The sequence below is a fragment of the Camelus bactrianus genome, chromosome 20 (assembly GCF_048773025.1).
Source record: "Camelus bactrianus isolate YW-2024 breed Bactrian camel chromosome 20, ASM4877302v1, whole genome shotgun sequence".
NCBI classification, from domain to species: domain Eukaryota; kingdom Metazoa; phylum Chordata; class Mammalia; order Artiodactyla; family Camelidae; genus Camelus; species Camelus bactrianus.
In genome coordinates, this window is record NC_133558.1 from 29,196,475 (window position 1) to 29,216,297 (window position 19,823).

The 19,823-nt window shown below is 44.6% G+C and overlaps 1 long non-coding RNA gene across 1 annotated transcript in view; it reads right to left on the reverse strand.

The window, feature by feature from the left end:
* Nucleotides 1-708: 708 nt before the first annotated feature.
* LOC141574240 (uncharacterized) overlaps nt 709-19,823 on the reverse strand; it is a 56,440-nt gene continuing 37,325 nt past the window's right edge. The window contains exons 2-4 of the long non-coding RNA XR_012501151.1: nt 17,781-17,900; nt 5,934-5,990; nt 709-847 (exon numbers count right to left, since the gene is read on the reverse strand). This is a non-coding gene — a long non-coding RNA (uncharacterized LOC141574240). The remainder of the gene's footprint in view (nt 848-5,933; nt 5,991-17,780; nt 17,901-19,823) is intronic.

Here is a 19,823-nt window from a genome sequence, read left to right on the forward strand (position 1 = left end):
CATGAGGACTGGTGCCCAGGAGTGAAGATGGTGGAGAAATGAGCACAGATTTTGGGGAGAAGGCAGTGGAGAATGGGAGTGACTGAAAGGTGAATTTAGGAATGATCACAGAGGACTTTACACATCAAGCTGAGGGTTGGGACTTAATGCTACAGGTGATAGGAAGCCACTGAAGATATCACAGTAGAAGGTGTGCAATAATGCGCTCTCTGCTTAACAGGAAGGTTACTGAGGCTGCCCATGGAGAAGCAATAGGAGGGAAATTACGGGAATGGGAAACCACTGTCAGAATGGTCCAAGTGAAAGACACACATGAGGTTATGATTGAGGACAGAGTTAAGGGGATGGGGTGAGAGAATGGAGACCACTTCAGAGCCAAGAAACCTTGCAAGGACTGGTGCTATCCTTATCATTAAAACAAGGGCTATTATCTGAGTTTGAGTTCCCCTGGATATAGACTCTAAGAAAAGGATTTGAATATAAGTTTATTTGGAAGATGATCTCAAGGAATAACAGTATGGGAGTGGGGAAATCAGGCAAGAAAGGGAAGATAGGGGGAAAGTGTACTGTATCGAAGACAGTTACCCCTTCAGGCAACTGGAGATCAATCTTGCTGGAAATCTCTGGGAGACAGTAGAGAACAGACACTTCCGAGTTTATCCTTAAAGGGCAAGGGAGTTGGAAGTATTTATGCACTGACTCACACCAGTCATTGTTTGAGGGTTGCTCCTGGGAGCATTCACTCTCTGGCACTTTTGGAATGCTCCACATGCAGAAGCAGGCTCTGCAGCCAGAAAAAGTCCCCAGGTCTAGTCTCAGGTGCTTGCAATTGGAAGCTACCGGGTACCTGTGCAGGAAAACAATGAGTACCTGTTAAGATGGGGCAAGGCACTGATAGTATCTGCAACATACTTTCTTTACATACAAGTGGAGTGAGTTAGCCAAGATGGCTCCCTGTCTAAAAGCGGCTCCATAAGTGAACCAAGTAAGACACTTCTGAGAGAGGGTCCTGATGGCTAAAATGCCTAGCTTCTGTGACCCCAGGAAGACAGAGAAGCAATCTAAAATACAATAATTGGTTCTATCAATTTTGCTTTGTATATTTCAATGCCAAGTTATCAAGTGCATACAAATGTAGAGTTATTATGTCTTCCTTGTGAGTGAAACTTTATACCACTATGAAGTATCTCTCTCTATACCTACTAATGCTTTAAAATCTAGTCTTATTTTGACATAGCAACACTAGCTTTTTGCTTTGTTAATGTTGTATGTTATATCTTTTCCCACTCTTTATCTGTCTTTGTCTCTACATTTTAGTTACCTCTATGGAAGCAGTATATAGTTGAATTTTGGTTATTATCCAAAATAGGTCCGAAAATTTTGTCTTTTAATGGGAAAATTTAGTCATTTTACATATAACAAAATTATCTTAATATTTGAGTTTAAAATCTACTATTTTCTTTTCTTTTTCTTAACCTTGCTTTCCATATGTCCTACCTACTCTATGTTCCTTTTTCTCTCCTTTCTTTGCCCCTGTTAGAATTATTTTATTCAACTCTGCTCCTCTACTAGTTTCAAAGTTATTCACTCTTTTATAATTTCTTAGTAGGTACCCAGAGATTACAGTACACATTCATAACAAATTCTAATATTAATTGATTATTTTACTCTCTTCCCTCAAAAGGTAGGCAAGGACTTTAGGGGCTTAACTCTCCCCCAAACACTAGCCTGTTATTTTTCTATACAGCCAGTATTACTTGATGTTTACCGTTTTCATTGGTCTTCATTCCTTCCTCCATCTCTGACCTTCCATTTGGGATTATTTTCTTATGCTTGAAAAATATCCTATTAATGTGGCCTGCTAGTGATTAAGTGTCATGATTTATATTAACCTGAAAATGTATTTATTTCATCTTCACTAGAGTGTTTTTTCTGAGTATTGAAAAATAAGTTGTTGATTATTTTCTTTCAGCCCCATAAAGAATCCCATTGTCTTCCGGCTTCCATTGTTTCCATTAAGAAATGAGCTGTAGATCCAATTTATTGTCCTTTTGAAGGCATTCTGTATTTTTCTGTTTTTAAGATCTCATTCTCTTTGATTTTCAGCTTTTAGTTTTATCTAATAGTAAAAATGTACTTTTTCATTTTACTCTGATAGGCCCTTCTTACTTATCCTGATTTAGGTTCTTAGAGCTTACGGAACAAATGGATTGGTGTCTTTCATCAGTCTTGGAAAGATCTCAGCCATTATCCCTTCATAAGTTGCTTCTATCCCATTCTCTTAAGCGTTCTTACTGTTTCCTCTGGTCTATTAGACTTTCTTCTATGTTTTCCATGCTTCATTCTGGATATTTTTTCTCATCTAGCTTCCAATTAATTAATTTTTTATTCAGCTTTGTCTAGTATGCTGTTAAACGTATCCTTTGAATTCTTAGTGTCAGGTGTTATAGTTTTCAGTTCTAGAATTTCCATTTCAAAATAAAAGGTTCAACTCTCTGCCAAAATTCTTTTTTCCTTCCAGTTTTATTGAGAGAGATATATTTGACATACAGCACTGTACATGTTTAAGGCGTTCAGCATAATGATCTCTGACTTACATAAACATGAAATGATTATCTTAATAAGCTTATTGGACATTCATCATCTCATATAAATGCAAAGTTAAAGATAGAAAAAAAAATTTTTGTATGTTCATGTATAACTGAAAAATTGTGCTCTACACTGGAATTCGACACATTGTAAAATGACTATAACTCAAAAAATGTTTAAAAAAATGAAAAAAAAATTTTTTTTCTTCTGATGAGAACTCTTAGGATTTACTCTCTAAAGAACTTTCATATACAATATACATCAATGTTAATTATATTTATCATGTTGTACATTACATTTCTGATACTTATTTATTTTATAACTAAAAGTTTGTAGCGTTTGACTGCCTACATCCAATTCCCCCTCCCCCTACTCCCCCGTTTCTGGTAACCACAAATGTGATCTCTTTTCCTATGAGTATTTGGGGGGGGTAATTAGGTTTATTTATTTACTTACTTACTTGTTTATTTAAATGGAGGTAGTGGGGACTGAACCCAGGACTTCATGCATGCTAAGCATGCATACTACCACTAGAGCTATACCCTCCCTCTTTTGTTTTTGAAGTATAATTGACCTACAACACTATGTTAATTCCTGTTATGCAATATAATGATTTGGTATTTTTATACATTTCAAAATGATCACAATAAGTCTAGTTATGATATGTCACCATACAAAGGTATTACATTGTTAATGACTATATTCCTCATACTGTACATTTCATACCCCTGGTTCATTTATTCTGCAACTGGAAGTTTATACCTCTTACATCCCCTCATCTATATCTTTCCTTCCCTCCTCCCCTCACTTCTGGCCTTTTTTTTTTTTTTTTCCTGTATCTATAGCTCTCTTTCTTTTTTGTTATGTTTGTTCATTTGTTTTGTTTTTTAGATTCCACATATAAATGGAATCATGCAATATTTATCTTTGTCTGGCTTATTTTCACTTAGCATAATATCCTCTAGGTCCATCCATGTTGTCACAAATGGCAAGATTTCATTCTTTTTTGTGGCTGAGTAATACTATATGTATGCATAGTCTCCATACTCCAAGTTACATTCCCACCAGCAGTGCGCGAGGATTTCCTTTTCTCCACATCCTCGCCAATCTGCCAAAATTCTTAATTATGTCTTTTATCTCCTTGATCATGCTTAGCATTATATTTCTTAGTTTTAAATCTGCATGCATAACTCTAACAAGAGAAGATGTTATATGTGTTTTTCTTATATATTTGTTCATGTTGTCTCATCATGTGTCTGGTTTTGCTTTTTAGTTTTTAGGGGAGTCTTTTTTTTGTTTGTTTCTTGTGGGGTTTTATGTGTGTGTGTGTGTGTGCACCCTGGACATTGTCTTTGCAAAATCACTTGTAGAAATTGTCTAAACACCAGCATGATATCTTCTTCCAGAGAAGATTTACAAGAGCTTGAAGGCACTAGCAACACTGGATCACCTTAATCCAATTTCAAGAATTGGGATGAGTCAAAGCTGAGCTGCAGCCTCTGTAAGAACCTGTCTACTTCCAGATCATCCTTCCTCCTCAGGTGCAGACCTTGGGGGGGGGGGGTGCCAATTCAAAACAAGTGGTTCACCAAACAGTTCTCTTGATAGACCTTGTCTCTTATTCCCAGGAGACCCTCAAAAGCCCTGACCAACCTTTCAGCCTCTCAATTGCTTCCTGCCTTCCCAAAGAAAAGGCATTTCTGCAGACAGATGCACCTCCCTAGTCTCAGTTTTCTCCATATCCTAGCCCAATAATTCTCCACTGCCTTATTTATCTTATTAGCACTCAGATGTTTCAAACAGTTGTTGTTTTGTGTTTTCATATATATATGTGTGTGTATAGTGTGTATTATATATATATAATATTTATATTTGTATATATATATTGATATTTATTTATATATTTCTATCGTTTCTAGTTAACTTCAGCAGGAAGGTTAATTCACATTACCTAGCCTGCTGTTTCTGAAAGCAAGCACAATGATGTGTAGGAAGTTTCTGAGACATTTGCAACAGTGTTAAAAAGATGTGTGTGGGATTTTTTAAAAATGAACCGTTTACACAACCCAGATTAACATGTTATGGATTGTGATAACAGAATTTACGTTTATGAGTTAAAAAAAGATCCAAGATTTATATAACTGATTGGCTTTAATACCAAAGGGGGTCAGTTAATCAGGAAAATAAACTTTAAAAGGGTGAAGTTAAATGATGAGCTAGTTTCATGTTTTGAAAATAAAATTAGATTCCATGTTCATTTTAAAAGAATCATGACCTGGGGAAATTGACAGGACTGGCGGGTAGGTGGAAATTTACATAAAGGGATGAGGAGCCAGAGGTTGGATCTGGGACGACAGGGAGGGGAAAGCAGGTAGATCTGGGGAGAGTATAACGGGTTCAGCACTGGATGCCTTCCTTTACCTGGCCGAAGAGAACTGAGCAAGGGAGACAGGTGAGTGGCCAGCAGTAGAGTTCTAACCAAATGATCTGATAGAACAGAGACATGGACTTGGGAGCTGCTTCAGCACAGACTGGACTCAGACCAGGAGAGCCAGGTGACCCTGGAGGAGCATGTACAGAGGAGATGCCATCAGAGCACCCATCTTTAGGGGCAGAGGGAGGCAGAATCAGTGCCAGGTGGGAGAAGGAGGAACACATAGGCCTTGACAGCCCTGGGAAGAGGCTCTCTCAAAGCCTTGGGGGTCCTAGGGCCAATTTCCTCTCAGAGGTTGAGGCTGAGATGTGGAGGAGGCCTCTGATGACCCTGAGAGCAGTTTCCGTAGAGTGTCGGGAACCAGGAGGCTACTGAGAAGGGGTTAGGGAGTGAGTGGGAGGCCAGGAAGAAGAGGCAATGTGTATAAACTTTTTTAGAATGTGTGGGGCTATAAAGGAAGAAATTGAGATGGTGATTAAGGGAAGAGCCAGTGGGAACTACTGGAGGAAGTTTGTGGGCAGAAGAGAAGGAGCCAGGACAGACAGGGGACCAGAGAACCCCTGGAGATGGAGCAGTGCTGAGGGGGTCAGCACCCACCCAAGCTGGCCATGAGCTCCACCAGTAACCATGATGATTCCCATTTTTCAGATGAGGAAAGTGGGATTCAGAGAGGCTGACTTGCCCAAGTGACTGCTAGAGGGAGATGGAGCTGGGATGGGACCCAGGTGTGTTAGGTTACAAAGCCCAACACTCAACTCCCACCTCCCCCACCCCCATCGTGATTTCATGGTTTCCATGATCATGACCAACCCTGTCACCACCACACTGCCACCGTCATCACGCCCACCATGGCCTCCACCACTATGACCACCACCGCCACTGTCCACCCCACCACAATAATTACACTCACCAATACGAGATTTCCTGTGCCGGAGACATGCAGTTTCTGTCTTTGGGGTCTCCTATTCTGAGAATATGCAAACAAAATAAACAGCAGAGATGGTCAGCCAAAGCCTTTGGATCACATGGCCGATCAGGGGCTCTGCTGGTCCTATGGTCAGACGGCTGGCATTACTGGCTTCTTCTTAGGGGAGAGGGGCATGGCAGAAATTTGCTCGTCCTTTCCCATGGCAAGCTCCATGGGCATCCCCCATCACCCATTTTCACTCCACCCCAAATCCTTCATTCATTATCTCTGAGCTGGGAAAATTAAATGGGTCTTTCCAAAGAAAAATCCTTAGGGAAGGGAGTGTGTGCAGAAGGATTAGGGCTGGGCTGAAGCCCAGTCATTCTTGGTCCTCCTCAGAGACTCTTGGCTTCCTTCAGGGACATGCTCCAACTCACCAGGAACCCCGTCCCTCCCCCAACTCACCACACCCCTCCCTGATACAACCAGGGATGGGAAGCCCAGGGCTGCAGCCTGACCCCACCACCCCCCTGTTCCCTTGGGCCCCCAGACCCTCCCCAGCCCTGCCCCTGTCCCCCAGGCCCCCAGGCCTCGGGCTGGAGAGATTGAGGTCTGGGATGTAAAGGGAGATGGGATGGGGAGGAGTAAGGCCTGAGGATGCTCAGAGAAGTTTCCGTGCTGAGTAGCTTGTTCTGAGCTGCTCTGCCAATTCCTCTCCTTTTTAATCCCAGGATTAGAATAAGTGGAATCCGGAAGACAGGAGCCAGAGACTGAGAATGGGGCACAGTGTGGTGAAGGGGACCAGGCAGGCTTGCAGGCTTGCACTGGAACACTTGCACATCCCTCACACGCACCCGCTGTGCGGTCTTGGCAGGCCATTGACCTCTTTGAGCTCCACTTCCTCATTTGTTAAATGAGGATCATCAAGTCTGACCATAGCTGGAAAGGACATGTGTGAGATGTGCTTTTCAGTAAGCGGCGGCTAGTTGACTGTTACTGTGAGCTCTAAGGGAGGAGTCAGGAAGAATGGGCATTTCTTGAGCCCTGGAAGGCCAAGTGGTTCCAAGAAGAGAACATGGCATTGGTAACAGATAGGCCGGGTTGGATCTCCTCTCCACTGTGAGCCCAGCAATGATTCATCCTTCCCAGGCCTCCACTTCCACATTGATACACAAGATGCCTTACAGGTCTGCTCAGGGACCGAGAGATCTAACACAAAATGTGAGTCTAGAGTAGCGTCTGTTATGTCGGCCCTGCTTCCATTTTGTCTCTGTGGGAATCTGGTGGTTCCCCTTCTCTCCCTCACCTCACCACAGGTGAGGACCCCCGGTTCCATCCTCTGCCCTCCTCTGAGGGAAAGTGAAGGGGTCCCAACCATCCTTGTCTCACCTGATTTTTGCCACACTCCCTTGCTCCTCTTCTCCAAAATTATATTCACCTGTCACATCACTTCCTCAAACATCTACCAGAGCTCCCTATTACTGACCACATCTAAACCAGGCTTCTCAGCCTGGCATTTGAGGCCCCTAAGCCCCACCTTCTGGCCCTGTCTTCACTCCCTCGTCTCACCAGATGCCCCTTTCCATGAGCTGACTTGGCCCTGGCTGACCTGCTCCCCAACCTGCCCCCACAGCACTCATCTCCTGCCACCTCCCTCCTCCCTCCTTCCTAGACTTCCGAGGGCTCATTTGTTTCTGAACTCTAACAGATATAAGAAGTCACAGACAAACCAAATCTCAAGTAGCAGCAGAGAGGAAGCCTATCAATAACGGGCCCTAACACAGTTACCAGGCGGGCAGATCGGCTTTGGGAAGAAGCGGGTAATCGAATCTCCCTCCGGTTGCCATCTGTCTCCATCTCCCCTGCCCAGCCCGCGAGGTGCCTGCCCTGCATCCGGCGGCCCAGGCAAATGGGTCTCAGGCCATGATGTGATTCTGTTAAACAGAGCTTGGGTTCTTGGGCATGGCCTCCGGCCATCACACCCATATTCCAGGCAGGAAAAAGGGGAAAAGGGAAAGGCAGGGCGTGCTGCCTGCTGAAAACCCCACCACCATTTTAATCAGGAAAACCACCCAGTCATATCTACTTGCATCTTGTTGACCACAACCATGTCGTAAGGCCCACCCTCATTGTGAAGAAATTGGGAGAGTCTAGCTTTTGCTGGGCACATTGCTGCCCTGGAGATAACTAGACCTGCATGAGTAAGGAGGGTGGGGGGTAGGTATGTGGTGGACACCTAACACTGTCTGCTGCTTTGTTCACCTAGCACGGCAAACTGCACAGACACCTGAATACCTCACTCTAGAACATGCAGCCTGGAGGCACTGAGTCTCCCAGAGGTACTCAAACAGAAGTTAAGTGATGACTTGGCCAAAACATCACGGAGCGGATTCAAACAACAGAAAGAAATCAAGAAAGTCCCCAAATCATCTAGCTTTAGGGCTTTAGGGAAGAGCCCCACATCCTTAATTAAGTTGTTACATACATTTGATTTAAGGCAGAAAGTATCATGAATCAAATCTGAGTCCTAGATTCAAACCTTCTGCTTACTGTGGGGAATTTACCTTTAGCAAATTCCTAAATTTTCTAAGCCTCAGATTTGTCTACTGTAAAATGGGAATAAACAAACCTGCAATTATTTAGTGACAAAGAAAAAAATGTGACAATGGATATATATATGTTCATGTATAACTGAAAAAATTGTGCTCTACACTGGAATTTGACACAACATTGTAAAATTATTATAAATCAATAAAAAAAGTTAAAAAATTATTTAGTGATTTATAGGTGTCAGGCACTGTGCAGATTATTTACTTGCATTATCTTATTTAGTTTTGACAGCAAGCCTTTGAGAGGGTTATTATTGTAGATGAGAAAACTCAGCACAAAAGCGTTCGCGGCGAGACGATGCTCTTTATGCCTGTACCATCTCTACCTGTCAGAGCCTTTGAAGTGGAGTGAGATCTACATTGTAAACCATAATGTGCTTCCCAGAGAGTCACTAAAAGAAAAATACCACATCTATTTATTCATTCAACAAATATTTATCCTGTGCCTGCTGTTCTCAGTATTTTTTAGAAGATACATCAGTGAACCAAACAGATGAAGTGTCCCACCCTCAACGAGCTTGCATTTTAGAGGAAGAAGACCAGACAATAAACAAAATAAATGAGTTTTATATTTATATATATTTGATAGTTGGCAATACGAACTCTGGATAAAAGTAAAATAGAAGTGGGGGGATTCAGGGAAGCTAGGGGTTGTCATTTCCAAAGGAAGGGGTCAGAGAAGGTGTCACGAGGAGACATTTGACCTAAGACCTTAGGAGGTGAGGGAGCCCATCACATGAACACCTGGTTAAAGTGTTCCAGGCAGAGGAGAAGGCTGGTGCAATGGCTTGAGGTGGGCTGTTTCCTGGAACGTTTGAGAAACAGAAAGAAGGCTCAAGTGGCCGGAGTGAATTAAGGAGGCAGAGTCGGGAGAGGTGGTCAGAGAAGCAATGGGGAGGGGTCAGTTAAGGTTTTTCAGGCCACTATAAGGATGCTGGTTTTTATGGAGGAAGATGGGAGCCACTGGAGGGTTCTAAGCATCGATCTGGTTTACGTGTTAACAGGATCACTCGGGCCACTGTTGAGAATAGACTAAGCACTGGGGGGAGTCAGGGGGTCCAATTAGGAGGGGCTATTGCAATGACCTGGCTGAGAGAGGATGGCAGCTTAGACCAGGTGGTAACAGTAGAGCTGGTGAGAAACGGTAGGATTTTTGATGTATTTTGAAGTTAGACCCAGTGGGATTTGCTCAAGGATTGGACAAAGAGAAAAAGAGAGGCATCAAAGAAGACTACTAAGTTTTTTGCTTTGAGCAACTTGGAGGGAGGAGTTGTCATTAGCTGGGTTGGGGGAAACTGTGGGGAAAGGTTTGGGAGGCAAGGGCAGGAGTTCAGTTTGGACGTGCTAATTCTGATGTTCCCATCAGTCATCCAGGCAGAGATGCTGAGAAGGCAATTTGAATACGCAAGTTTGGAGTTCAGGGGAAAGTCTTGGGCTTCAGATATAAACAAAGGGGTCATCAGCATATGAAGAATATTTAAAGCAATGAGAGTAAATTAATTTACCAAAGGAAAAGAACAGATAAAAAAGAGAAGAGGGTGCAAGGATTGAGTTCCAGGGCTCTCTGCTGGTTAGAGGTCAGAGGGATGAGAAGCAAGCAGCCAAGGAGACAGAGAAGGCACAGCTGGAGAGGTAGAAGGAGAAGGCAAGAAAATACAGGCGACTTATCTGGAAAGATGCATTAAAGCTTTCAAAAAGCTAATGCCCTTTAACTAAAAAATGCACTTCAAGAATATATTCTAAGTAAATACTCTTGGCCAAGCACGAAGATTCATGGCCAAGGATGTTCTTGACAATGAGGGTTATAAAAGTGAACAACCTAAAATGTTCAACAACAGAGGGTTGGTTAAATAAATTATGGTATATCCGTATGACAGGCTAGCATGCAGCCACGGAAACCTACATTTTAAAAATGTTTTCAGAGTATTGAATGACCTGTGTGGACAGGTTTATCCTCATCATCTATTAGTAAGTGAGGACTCATAGGTTATAAATTGCTATGATCAACAAGATCCCTGTATCAGTCACCTAGGCACGTGGAGATCACGTTAGGCATTTCAAGCTGAAAGGGATTTAATACAGAGAATTAGGTGTTTACAAAGCTGTGGAAGGGCTGGCTGTCAGGTTCACTACGAGCTTTTAGGGTGTCAGGAAGTTGCTGAAATCGCAGGACACTTGAGCCTCCAGCACCAACGCAGAGAAAACGCCTGAAGTCTGCTCCAAAAGCTCCTATCTGCTGAAGCCCACACACCTGCCCACAGCTGCCAGGAGAACAATGCTATGATTTATGCTTCTTTTCCACCCGCCAGATCTCACGCAAATGCCTCTCATCAGCTGGCGGGGATTCTGAGAACTGTAGTTCCCTGGCTTCCAGCCCCTACTGGGCAGAGGAAAGCATAGACCGGGGGGGTGGAGGGGGAAGGAAATGATATTGAGTTGCCAGCAAACAGTACTGTACGCTTTTACAAATATTTCTTTACAAAGATAATATGCCTGGAGAAAAGACTGAAAGCACAAACACTGTGGTGGCCAAATAACACCCCCCCAAAGATGTCCCTGTCTTAATGCCTGGAATTTGTGAGTGTATCATGTTCCCTGGCAAAAGGGACTTCTGTGATTACGGTTGTGGACCTTAAAATAGGGAGGTTTTCCTGGATTATCCTGGTGGACCCAATCTAATCGCATAAACTCTTAAAAGCAGAGAATGTTCTCTGGCTGAAAGTAAAAGAAAGATGGAGCAAAAGAGGAAGACAGGAGAGGTATGATGGGAGGGAAGTCAGGGAAGGTCCAGGTGAGTAAAGGATGCTTCAGGCCATTACTGGTTCTGAGATGTAGGGGCCACGTTTGATGACCAGAGAGAGGTCTCTACAGCTAGGGTCTCCCAGCTGACAGCTAACAAGGAAACAGTCCTACACTGCAAGGAACTGGATTCAGCCAACAATTTGAATGAGCTGGGAGCAGATTCATCCCCAAAGTCTCCAGAAGGGAAAACAGCCCGCTAACACCTTGATTTCAGTTTTATGAGACCCTAAGCCGAGAGCCCAGTCAAGTGCATTCGAACTTCTGACCAACAGAGACTGAGATGATAAATGAGTGCTGTTTTAAACTGCTAAGTTTGCAGTCATTTGTTATGGCTGCAGAAAAACAAATACCATCATTGAAATGCTGCATTTGGTGTTCTCTGGGTAGTTGGACATTGTTCATTTCTTTTTTTATTTTTTCTTTCTTTCCTTTTTTTCCCTTTCTTTTCTTCCTTGTCTTTGATTTTCTGAATTTTCTATTTTCAAAAAATGTCACCTTTATACTCAAGGAGAAAGAAAGAGAGTGAGAGAAAGCCCCTCTAGGCTGATGAGATAGAGTGAGTAGAGGGGCCCTTGCCTGACCGGAGAGCATGGTCAGAACACAGAACAGGGGTCCTGGAGGGGGAGCGAGCTCATGCCATTCCTGAGGGGTTGCAGGTACAATAATGACATAATAATAGCTAACCTTATGTGCCAGGCACTGTGCTAAGTGCTTTACATTAAACAACGTTCTTGATTGTTGTGTGACAGCCTATTTTACAGTTCAGGAGGCGGAGGCACGGGTGGAGTTAAGTGGCTTGCCTAAGCTCACCGAGCTGGTAAAAGGCTGGAGTGTGACTCCCGGCAGCTGGCTGCAGAGCCCAGTCTCCTAAATGAGAGGGAGCCCGGCATCCACAGCCAAGGCACGGAGCCCCTGGTGCAGGGCCCCTGGGCCATTCCAGGGCCTTTCCAATGTAATGTATTTTAAGATCCAGAACTCACAGTATAAAGGACATTACTCTGAAGCCCAATAAGTACAACAGATCAAAGCAGAGGATACGTTTTGGTTGAAACTCGGGTGGGAGGATTGGAGTGATGCCAAGCCCTTCCTGCTCAGCCTTTGACACCCCCAGGAGGCTCCACAGAACCCCCAAGGCACCCTGGGGCACAGTTTGGAAAGGGTCCTTCCAACCCCGCTGCTGCCATCAGGTGGTATCTGACCAAAGGAGAAGGTTTTTCTGAGAAAATTGCATTGTTATTCTAAAAAGCAGCCATCTCGCCCCGCCATCTTGGCTCGTCTCACACAGCACATCTGGGACGTGTTTACTAGCAGCTCACCACTCGGGGGGAGGGGGGCTGGGCCTGGGGCAGAAATTGAGAAGAACTGGAAATGAGTAAGACTCATGCCAAATCACTTAACAGGATCCACCAGTGGCACCTACTTTTCCAAAGGAAGCCACATCATTCAAAAATCCATCATGATTTTGCAAGACTATTCTAGGGAAAGCCCTTTGCATTGTGGCTGGTAGGGGCCAACTCAAAGGCCCTAAGAGTTCCTGATTCTGCATATACCCCTCCTTGTTGCAGAACTCCAGGGACCATCTTGCCTCTTTCTATCCAAGCCCCTGCCTCAAGTTCCCACCCAAAGTCCTGACTCCCCCAGGGCTAGGGTCTGCCTTGCTCTTGCTCTCTTGCTGGAAAGCTGGGTTTCCAACCTGAGCCCCAGTCTAATGGCCACAGCCTCTTCCTGCTAACCAGTGCCCCCTCCTTTCTTCTCACCCTCCCATGACTGGGAAACAGGGTTGCCCCAGTTGCCCCTACTGGGATGTGCCAAAAGTATCAGGAAAAGACTCAAAATTCTTTAATCCTCACAGCATCACCAGCATCCAGAGGTCTCACTGGATTCAATCCCCTGCCTCCGGGCGGGGTGCCCACCATTCACGCTTGCCTGCCTCCTGTGAATGGCTGACCATGTTCTTCCTTGCTTTGCCTGAAACTCGGTTGACCCCGACACCTGTCTGTACATTCTTGATCTCTCATGAGAAAAGAGTTAGGGGATGTGTCTATACCCACTTGGGTAATATAAACAGCCACCAAGTCACCTCCTTTCCTCTTAAATGACTAGGTTAACTAAACATCAGAAGGGGGTTGTGGGCCTGGAAGATCCAGAGATTCTGGTTCAAAGCCTTTTTCCTTCTGTACTCCTAGACCTGATGGTCATGTAAAAAGAGGGAGGCTGGCTCAGAGAAGCCATCTAAAGGGCCCTCTCATCTCTTTCTGGCTACCTGGCTTCAGCTCATCATCTACATAAGTGCCCTCGCCCACCTCAATGCCCTGGACCCATCATGGCCCACACTGGAGAGTCACTTTCCCCCTCCCCCAACCCTGGGTACAGCAGTGTTCACCCAAGGGTGATGATGAAGTCAGCCAGGTTCCTAATAAAAGGTCATGGCCAGAGGACCCCACAACTACAGCAGGAAATGGAGCAAGGTCATATGTTTGGGACAAAAGAACAGCCTTCAGGACCCTGCAGAGATGGGAGGAATGATTACTGCTCTCAGAAGCTGCTGAGTGAAGTCCAAATGTTAAGAAGTAACCAAACTAGGCTGGACATCTTCCTCCATCTCCTGGATCTCCTGGCAGCTTCAGGAGACTCCTCTAGCCTGCCTCACCTCCCCTAGCATAGGAACACCCACCCCTACCTGTGTCAGTTCCGTCAACTTGAGAGGAGCCTAAGGGTCAGAACCATGTCTCCCCTAAACCGAAAGACTAGGACTTGAGGTAGCCCTGAGAGTGACAGAGGGGCAGGAAATCTCCAAGGACAAGCAAAAGGATCCCCGATTTCCTTCCAAGGGCCTCGCCTCTGCTCCTCAGCCCTTACTGGCCCTCCTCCCTTCCTTAACCCTCCCCAGCTATTTCCCTCCCAGATGTTTCCTCTCTCAGTCTTGTCCGGGGAGCCTTTTGTAGATCTACATCCCCTTGGGGACAGGAGACTGAGAGCCCACATCCTAAACTTCAGCTCTTCCCCATGGCCACACACCCATCTCACACCTCCACCCCCCATCTTCATGCCTCTGCTTCCAAGGGAAGAATGATCAGCTAAGGAGAAAGTTCTGACCTAAGGTCAGGATTGTGTTAACAACACATGAAGACCAAGTGTGGTTCCTTTCAGAACAGCAAAAAGGCCAAATACTGGGAAACTCAACATAACCCACTATCTTAATAAGTAAACAACATATTTCATGGAGGAGAGTCTAGAAGTAGACCCATGTTAAAGACAGATGTCAATTGTCACCATCAACTATCACCATGAGTATTTAAGATCATTCTGGAATTACTTGACAATGCAATTAGATAAAAGAGCAAAATAAGAATTATAAATATTGTAAAGAGAAAGCATAATTATCATTGGATGATATTATTCTATGCATAGATATTCCAAGAGAATCAGCTAAATGACTTTAAGAAATAATCAGAAGATTTAGCAAGGTGGCCAGTTTAAAAATAAGACTTCCTAAACACAAACATTAAGGTTCCATGCACAAATGCAATAAAATTATAATATGAAACATAAAAAAAAATGTGCAGGGATACATGGAAACAGCTATAAAACCCGAATGAGGGACTTTTACATAGGCTTGGATAAACAAAGAGAGAGACTTTGCTCTTGGATAAAAAGTCAATAACACTGAAAGTATGTCTTTGTCCCCAAAATGAATTTATTAATTCAGTAGAATTTTTTTAGAGATAATGTGACAATGTGATTATAAATTTATCTGGAAAAATAAATATGAAAGAAAAGCCAGAAAATTCCTGGATGGAAAAAGTAAACCAATAAGGGAGGAGTAGCCCTTTAAAAATACTTTTAAAAAATTAGACAACTATAATAATTAAAATGGAATGGGACTGGTACCAGCAGACAGATCAATAGTGAAGAATGCAGAAGTTTGAAATTGACCCAAATAAACATGAGAATTCAATTCAATGAGTTGAGACACTAGAATAAAAATAAATAAATCTGTATTCCCTACCTTACTCTTAACACTGAAATTAATTTTAACAGGATCAAAGATTTAAAGAAAAAAACATTTTGAAAACAAAGCATTTGAAAAATAAAGCCATAAAAGTGCCAGAAGAAAATGTGTGTGAATGTTTTTATGATCCTAGGGTAGCAAAGACTTTTCCAGCCATGGAACAAAACAGAAGTCAAAACAGAGAAGAGTAATAAATGTGTCTACACAGGAATTAAAAGAAAAAAAAAAACTCCATAAATAACATCAAAGGACGAAATAAGGGAATACCTGCAAGATGTATGCCAAGATGCTCATTTTCCTATTTAAAAAAAAAAGACGTCTTTTACAAAGCAATAAGGAAAAGACAATAATCCAACGTGGGAATACAGGCAAAGAATATAAATAAGTTATTCATAAAAAAAAACCCGTCTAATAAAAATACACAAAATGTTCCATCTCACTAACAATTTTAATTGCAAATGAAAACAAGATATAATTTCTCAGTTATCAAGCTGGTAAGGATTAAGAAGATTCATACCACACAGGGTTGTGGAAGATGTGATTACAAGGCTGATGGAAGGAAAATTAGTGCATTCTGGAGAGCAATTAGGCATTATCTATTAAATTATAAATGTTGTCCATACTCTTTGACCTAGCAGTTTAACTTCTTGGATTTTATCCTGCAAAAACATTTATGCAAGCGCTAAAAGTAAATGGACAAAGATGTTCATTGCAGCATTGTTTATAACTTTTTTAAAAGACAGAGGGAGGTGGTGCAGGGAACAACCCATTTGTTCATTCATAGGGAATTGGTTAAACACATTATAGTACATCCATAGAGTGAAATTCTATGATGCTATTAGAAGAATAAGGACACTTTGTAAATATACTATTATGGGACGATGCCTAAGATGATAAGTGAAAAAACAAGTTGCTAAACTTATGTATAATATAACATTTGTAAAAAAAAATTTAATGTAGTATGCTTTAATCATGCTTTGGACCAGCCACACGTCCTCCCTCAGAGCTCCCTAAGGAAGCTTAATGCAAAAGAACAGAGGTAAAGGGAAGCAAAATATCATGTTATTACTAGCTTGGGCCCTGACCTCAAACCTGAACTCCGGTAAGTGGGACAAAGGCCTCTCTGACTTGCTCACAGCAGAGGACCCAGCAATTGACAAGGCTTGGGCTCCCTCCACCTTTATACTTGTCACTCCACCTGGACGTGACACTGATATCCCTAATCTTGAGGAAGACCCAGTCATACACGCATGCACAGATGCATCTGCTTTGCTCAGAAGACCCCCACCCTCTACTGGCCCGGGCACCTCTCCCTTCTGGGTGTGAGGGCAGAAGGAGATGCACTGGGGGTGGCAGGGAAAGGGGCTGACCCACGTTCTGGGGTCAGAGGTGATGAGCCCTTCCGGATGCAGGGGGTGGACCAGTGCCAGGAATTGCAACAGCTGGTCGCTGGGTTTGTGGGTGAGTGGGCAGGTGGCCTCCTGTGGTGAGGAGGGGAAGGGTTTGTGGGAAACATGGTTGGCAGAAATAGCCAGGATGGCGTGCACAGGCAGCCTCTGGGGAGGGGACCCTTGCCCTCAGCCAACTCCCCCAGGGTCTGTCCCAGGGCACTGCAGGCCACCTGTCTGCCCTATAGTCCTTGAGTCACTTCCTGTGTTTTTCTGTTCACCCAGGTAGGCTCCTGACTCACAGTCCTCCTCCTTTCCTTCCTGTCCCTCTGTGACTCAGGGGCAAGGACCAGACCCACCTGAGGGCCAGGAGAAATGGGACCCTGGCTTGGGATAAGTGCCCCCCTTACCTCTATATCTCCTGCACCTTGGTGTCCCCATCCCTGACACGGAGCTGGCCCCAGCACTAGGGGAAACACAGTTCAAAGGTCATCTCAGTCAGTCCCCTGCATCCAGTCCAGCACAAACAGGGACTCCTCATCAGCTCTTTCCCTTGGAGAAAAGGGCTAGAGCACTTTCTGTCTCCGGTTTCAGCAGATTCAGCCTGCCTTCCCCAGCCCTGTACCCTGGTCCTGCTCTCTTCTCTCCTGCTCTGTAACAAACTCCTTCAAGGGTGAAACCGTATCTCATTCCCTCAACGAATGTTTTCTAATTGAATTAGTTTCAAGCTACGTCTTTGGAGCAGGAGCCACAGCTGGTTGAGAAACACAGAAACAGAGTGCTCCCCACTGGGGAGACTTTCTCTTTTGGCCTGTGTGGTAGATATTGCAGCTTGTCCACTCAGCATCTGTCCCCAGACCCCTTTTCTCCAACTCAGCTCACACAGCCCCAAGCCTCACCAACCAAGGAAGCATCATTCTCCCAACCAAGAGTTAACAAAGAAATGCACAGGTGCTCTAACCTTGGCCTATGAGAACCAAGGGTAAGTTTGCTAAGGGCATTTCAGGGAAAAGTTTTCTTGATCTATAAAATGACTCACAGAAAGAGATGGCCCCTCTTCAACCTCCAGATACATCATGTCTGGATGTGATGTCTGGACCTTCAGCAGCCATCTTACAACCATGAGGGGAGCTGCAGCACTCAAAGAACAAGCCAACACCTGAGGGGAGCAGAACAGAAAGAAGGAAACTGGGTGCCTGATGATGTTGTAGAGTCACCCTACCTCAGGAAATCTTTTCTTATGAAATACAAACTTCCTGTATTGTCAAAACCATTTTGAGTTGGGTTTTCTGTTACTTCCAGTGAAACGGTCCTTACAATTCAGTTGGGTATTTGGGAAGCCTGGCTGATGAAACCAAATGAGTCGTTGTGAGGAAGGAGGGTGTGTGGCCTGGGAAGGAAGGAGATCACATTTTCCAAACTTCTGGCTCATGTTCAGCCCCCAGAACAGGAGCTGTGGGCTGAGGAGGAATGTGGACCATGTGTGGTTAGAGAGGAGAGAAACAGGAGGTGATGTGAGGGGACCTTGGGGAGCCAGCAGCTCAGATGTCATGAAGGAGAGGTACAAAAATGTTCATTGCAGCATCGTTTCTAATTGTTTACAATTCTTTGGAAAAAAAAAAAAAAACCTGGAAACAACCCAGAGGTTCATCTCTAGAGAACTGGTTAAATAAGTTACAGTACATGCCTAGAGTGGGGGCAGCGTATCCACAGAGCCCTAACATAGGAGGTGACAGCTCAGCAAGGATCCTGGATGGGATCATGTGGTTCTCCCCATTGAGGGCCCCCGGGAAGAACCAGGTCCTCTCCCAGCCCAGCCTGGGCTTGGGTTCAGGGTTCATTTGCTATCACACATTTCTTTATATGATGCATTCCATTCCCTGACTGCCCCCAGTACAGCTCTGACCCGCCCCCCCCCCAGGACAGCTACTCCCTTCCTGAGGGCAGGGATCCCCTGGTCTGTGTCTGGGGGCTACCCTGGGCCCAGCACAGTGTTTTGGGCCTGGTTCCAGGGGGCCCAGGAGGAAGGGAACATCTGGGGAAGGTGAGGGTGGAGGAGGACTGGCCATAAAAAAGAATCAGGCAAGTGGAAGGACCACAGATTCCAGAGCCCACATGTGACCAGAGGAGGAGACGGAAGAGCTAGACTCCAGAGGGAGGGAAACAAGGGGCCGAGGTCAGAATGGTGGCTTCACAGAGCAGACTGGGTCGATACAGCACTGTGGACAGGGGCACCTAAAATAAACAGTTCACAAAACTGTGCTTTCCCTACTACAGGTAAGGTTCTGCATTTCCTACTCTGTTCTATTTCATGTTTTGGGATGCTGGTCACAACCTATGGAATTAATTTCCCAACCACCTAACAGGTCAGGACCTGCACTTTGAACACCCTGCTCCAGGGCAATGACACTGAAGGAGCAATCCGCCCACCAGGCCCAACCACGGCTGCCTGGGACTGAGTAGTGCAGGGGCACTTGGACTCAATAGCTATTTGATGGAGTGATTTTATGTCTGTTAGATCCAATAATAAAATATTGGGGCTTGTACTTTGTCGTATGTTTCTAACAATTCCTGTGTATTGTATTTTATCATTTTATTGGTCTATGACAAGTTGGAATTTAAAGAAAAACAACTGGTCTTTTCCCCAAGGGGTCTGAAAAGCACTGCTTCAGAAGATGCAGGCCCTGCCCAGAAGCTCATAGTCCAGGAAAGAAGATTCCTCTGGGGAGTGGCCTGGAGGCGCTCCTCTCCACCAGATCCACACACAAAGGCTCCCTTCTCTGCGGTCCTTCAAGGTTTGTCTTCTAGGAGGGCGCCCGCCTGCGTCCAGTGTTCTTCCCTGAGCTCCCACAATGCTTTGCATGGACTCCTGCTACGTTAGTTCATGTTTTTGGCTGGTTGGCTGTTGACGGACCCACTCACCGTGGACTCTGGCCGTGCTTTGCACATAGAACACAACACGCCCCAGAGGAAGACAGAAGAGCAGAGACAATGGGGAAAGGAGGGGTGAGCTCCATGTATGGTCACAGGGACGGGAAGTCTGAATCCAGGCTCTTCCCAAAGGCAGAGAAGCATCCCTGAT